Source organism: Phascolarctos cinereus, unplaced genomic scaffold, assembly GCF_003287225.1.
Source record: "Phascolarctos cinereus isolate Bilbo 61053 unplaced genomic scaffold, phaCin_HiC Scaffold_2;HRSCAF=192, whole genome shotgun sequence".
Lineage (NCBI taxonomy): Eukaryota > Metazoa > Chordata > Mammalia > Diprotodontia > Phascolarctidae > Phascolarctos > Phascolarctos cinereus.
In genome coordinates, this window is record NW_027555625.1 from 341,453,593 (window position 1) to 341,459,304 (window position 5,712).

Consider the following 5,712-nt stretch of genomic DNA (forward strand, 5'->3'; position numbering starts at 1 on the left):
CTAATCAACAGCATTTAGGGATATAAACAATATATTTCTCACATTAGACTCAATATCAATATCATCTCAGACATCTCACATTTAAGAATCTCTGATTATTAAAAGAATATAATAATTATTATTTTATAAGAAGCTCCATTATGTAGTCCCCAAGCACTGCTTTGGCTGTATCCTCAAACTTTTGTTATGTTGTCTCATTATAATATCATGATCTCTGGCTATTAAATCCCACTAATATTTTCTGAAGAATACAATTTTTTCACTAAAATTTTTCACTTGATTCCTTGTAAATAAATTTAGGTTTCACATCATTGCTTATTTCCCAACTCTGGTTCCATGGGCATCTGCTTCCTCCTAACCAAATGACAGTTCTCTCCTTGAGGATACTTATGATCAGCTAATCCACTGTCATAACTGAATATAGGGGGTTTTTTCCCCTGATGCTTTCTTAGTGGTAGAATTTTTGTGTCTACTTGTGGTGAAAATTAGTTAAGTCATTTTTACTACGTGTATGAACTGAGAACCAACCTTCCAACCCTGTCTATCCAGCCAGTTATAACAAAAGACACTTCCTCTGCTACTTCAGGAGGTAATCTTTCATCATCTTCCTAAACTATTTTTAGCAGTGAGAAAAGTACTCTCTTTGGCGACAGAATATTGAAGTTCATTTCCTGCTTCTTGCAGCTTACCACCTATTATGACATTGAGCAAATCACTTTACCTCCTTTGGTTTCAATTTCCTTCTTTAAAATGAGAGATTTAGATTGAATGTCCTCTAAGATCTCTTCCACATCTAAATCTAGGATCCTATGATCCTCAGTTGCCTTGATAATACCTTATAATGTATTCTGTGGCAACATAATCTACATGATAAGCCTTAAGTATATGACATGCCCCTTTGATTTATCTACCCCAAAATTCCTTCCCATCTCAAAATACAGAAAGCATGGTGCAGGATTAAGAACATCATAAAGATACTACTTTGTTAAGAATTCCTCTATAAAGTCTTTTCTTATTCCTCATAATAGCATGGAGTAGACCCCACATTCTGAAAGGTTTTGTTTGCATAGAATAAGCTAAGATAGGCCCTATTATATTAGGGAGACTCTAAGTACCATCCCGGACACAGACCTCGTATGCTTTCTGTGGACCAGTTTCAGTAACTACAGAGGGGCTTATCACCAGTACAGGGCAGCTAAGTGATGCAATGGATAGAGTGTCAGCCCTAGCATCAGAAAGACCTGAATTCAAATTTACCCTCAGACACTATCTGTCCCTGGGCAAATCACTTAACCCTGTCTGCGTCCATTTCCTCATCTTTAAAATGAGCTGGAGAAGGAAATGGCAAACCACTGCAGTCTCTTTGCTAAGAAAACCCCAAATGGGGTCATAAAGAGTCAGACATGACCAATTGACTTAAAAACATCACCAGCACACTGCTGCTGGTTGATGAAGTCCTTGGCTAAGGAAACCCATGGGGAAAAATTAAAGGAAAAAAAAAGAAAAATCTTAAGTGACCTTCAGTACTGGATGGTACTTCATTTCTTCAACAGTGATAGGAGCAGAATGTTGGAAAAGTGGGCAGGGGTGTGTGTGTGTGTGTGTGTGTGTGTGTGTGTGTGTGTGTGTGTGTGTATAAGACAGAGAGAGAGAGAGAGAGAGAGAGAGGCACTATGCTAAGTGCTGGGGATACAAAGAGAGACAGAAAACAGTCCCTGCTCTCAAGTAGCTTACAGTCTATTGGGGGAGATAACACACAAATATGTGGTATGGTTGTTGTCCTTTGTGCTCGAAGAGGACCAAAATGATATCACTACATTGGGATCAAGGTACAGTATGTCTAACTGTGGCAGATCAGAACTCATAGAGTTCCTTCTGAGCTCTACCATAGGTTGGACACAAACAGTCCATGTGAACATTTGGAGATGTCTCTAAATTTGCACATCTCATGTTTCTTCTGAGCTACTGCAATTCTGCTTTGCTCATAGGGCACAGTGCTTTCTTTGCTGCGGGCACACTATGCTGTGCCAGTGTCTCATGTCAGTGTCATGTCTCACAATTCCAAAGTTCTTCAGAGAGACCTTGAGAGTGTCCTTGTATTGATTCTTCTGACCACTATGTAAGCACTTGCCTTGTGTGAGTTCTGTGTAAAATAGTCTTTTAGGCAAACATACATTTAACATTCACACAACGTAGCCAGTCCATCATAGTTGCACTCTCTGCAGTAGAGTTTGAATGCTTGGCAGTTCAGCTTGAGAAAGGACCATAATTTCCAGTACCTTATCCTGCCAGGTGATCGTCAGAATTTTCCTAAGACAATCCAAATGGAAGCAATTCAGTTTCCTGGCATGGTACTGGCATACTGTCCAGGTTGCACAGGCATGCAACAATGAAATCTGTACAATGGCTCTGAATATCTTCAGTTTGGTGGGCAGCCTACCTCTTCTCTCCCACAGTGTCCCAAACACTCCCAAACACTAGTTCTGGCAATGCATGTATATCAATGTCATGACCTATGTATACATCCCTGGAAAGTACACTGCCAAGGTAAGTGAGTTTATCCACAGCATTCAAAATCTCCATTTGCTGTAACTGATGGTTCACATATGGATAGTGTGGTGCTTGTGGGTGGAGAACCTCTGTTTTCTTGGTATTAATTGTTTGGCCAAAATTAGCACAAGTGGAAGACAATTGATCCATACTCTGTTGCATCTCAGCTTCAAAGTCTTCATTGAATGTGCAATCATCTGCAAACAAAAAGTTGAGCACCAACTCTCCCTCTACTTTTAGTCTTGGCTTGTATCCTTTTCTGGTTAAATAAATAGCCATTAGTGCTATAGGGCCAGTGCAGGAAAGTGCCATGCCAACCACCATCAGTGTGTAATTCTCCCATCATGACAAACCCTGATGATATCAAAGAAAAATTTTGTGAAGACCTGGAGACCATCATCTCCAAATTTGTGCCAAAAGAGAACAAGCTTCTATTTCTGGGTGACTTTAATACCAGAGTAGGCACAGACTATCAGACATAACAGAGAGTCCTTGGAAGGAATGGAATCAGAAACAGCAGCAGCAATGCTCACTTACTGCTGAAGACTTGTGCATCTCGTGACCTTCTCATCACCAATGCTGTCTCCCATTTACCTAAATGCAATAAAACTTTGTGGATGCAGCCTTGCAGCAACCATTGGCATTCAACAGACTATGTCATTGTAAGTAGAAGAGACAGACGAGATGTGAAAGTGACAAAGGTTATGTGTGGCACAGAGTGCTGGGCCAATCATAGACTTATCCTCTCCAAGTTAAACATTCATATTCAACAAAAACAGCAGAGCTGAAGCAAGATGACTACCAAAAGACTTCATGTCAACAGATAACAGCACTTCTTTGAGTATGAACAGTTTGTTGCTAACTAGGAAAGAAGGCTGGGCAACAGTGTAGCAGAAAAGGAGTGGGCAGCTTTCAGAGATTTGGGCATTTACTCATCTGGCCCAGAACACTCACAAATATCAAGAATGAAGCCACTGACCACATACTGATGAGGACACTTGCATCTAGGAGTAACCTTCCTGAGTAGGGACGCCCTAATTCACGTGCTGAGAAAGGAGCGGATTCAGAAGCAAACAGTGGTGTGACTCTGAAACTTGCTGAAGAATAACCAAGGTAGGAATCACAAACCCAAAGGGAGCTTGCAGTTCTGTTCCTCAGAACCAGAGTTTCCCAGCTGTCTGATAGGAGCTGAGACCATTAGCAGTCTACTGTTTCTTAGACCCAAACCCAGGTCAGGAACTTTCAGAGCTCAGACCAAGGGGACAGCAATCAGACTTTGCCCTAAGTCAGATCACTTTTGATGCACTAAAAACTTGGAAGTCCACAATCTGTCCCTGAAAATCCTAAAGTAACAGACTACTCGAACATCTCAAGAAAGCAGCAATAAGACCAGCCCAGTCCTTCTTTCAAGAAGTATGGCAGAACCAAGCCTTAACATCAAGTCTCAAGTTAGAAAGCAGGCTAGAAAATGAGCAAACAAAAAAGAAACGTACATTAAAAGCAAGTGACAGGAATGCTCAAGGCACAAATGTAGAATAGTACTCTAAAATATCCACAAGAAAAGCCTCAAAGAAAAACGGCACTTGGCACAAATTCAACTGTAATTCTGGAAGAGATGCAATGAGAGTTAAAAAAAAAAAAAAGAATTAGGGGCAGCTAGGTGGTGCAGTGGATAGAGCACCAGCCCTAGATTCAGGAGGACCTGAGTTCAAATCTGGCCTCAGACACATAACACTTACTAGCTGTGTGACCCTGGGCAAGTCATTTAACCCCATTGCCTAGCCAAAATAAATAAAATTTTAGAAAGAATTGAAACTGTTTTGTCAATGCAATGAAAGTTCTAGACAAAAAAGTTGGAAAAAGAAACTAGAACTGTGGAAGAAAGAGTTGGAAATGGAATTAACAGTTTAGCACAAGAGGTACGCAACCTTGTCCAAGCAAAAAAAAACTCCCTGAAAATTAGAATGGGTCAAATAGAAGCTAATGACTCCTTGAGACAACAAGATATATTAAAAACAAAATACAATGATAAAAAATAGAAGAAAATGTAATGTATCTCATAGAAAAAAATAACCAACCTGGATAACAGATCAAGGGGGAAAAATTAAGAATCATTGGACTATCTGAAGACCATGACCAAAGAAGAGCTGAGACATCATATTTTAAGAAATCTTAAAAGAAAACTTCCCAGATCTTTAAGAAACAGAGGACAAAGTAGAAATAGAAAGAATCTACCAATTGCCTTCTGAAAGAAACCTAAAAATAAAAACTCCCAGGAACATTATAACTAAAATCCAAAGTTTCCAGGTCAAAGAAAAAAATACTACAAGCAGCCAGAAAGAATTCAAGTACTGAGGAGCTACAGTCAGGATCATGAATAATTTCGCAGCCTCCTTTATCAAGAAGCAAAACGCTTGGAATACTATATTCCAGAAAGCAAAGGATATAGCCTTACAGCTAAGAATAACTTACCCATCAAAACTGAGGATAATCTTCAAGGGAGTGGGGAGCAGATGGACCTTTAATGAAATAGAGAAGCATTCCTTGATGAAAGGACAGAGCTGCATAGAAACTTTGAAGTTCAAACACAGGAGTTGAGAAATATAAAAAGGTAAACAAAAGAACAATGGTAAAGAACTACATAAGGATAAACTGCTTACATCTTAATATGGGGAGATGATATGTATCCCCACCGAACCCTCTCATCATCAGGGATGAGGGAGTCTAATTAGACAGAAGGCCAAGAAGTGGTTCTGTTATGTCTTGATGATCTTAAGATCATCACACAGGGCAGGGATGAGGGAGACAGGGAAAGGAAGGTTAAGTGAAAGGATCCCACATAAGGTGCACAAGTAGATGTCTATACAAACAAGGAGGAGAGTTGGGGGAGCAACTGCTATTTGACCTCACTGTCACCTGAACTGGTCAAAGGAGGGGAAAATATATAAACATAGTTGGGTACAGAAATATATCTCACTCAACAGGGAAATGGGAAAAGAGTGAAGAGGGAATTTCAATACAATAAAACAAGCATTTATTAACTGCCTACTATGTCTCAAGGACTGTGCTAAGTTCTAGGCATACCAAAAAAAAAAAAAAAAGACTGTACCTGCCCTTAAGAAGATTACAATCTAATTGGGGCGGGGGGGGGGGGGGGGGGGG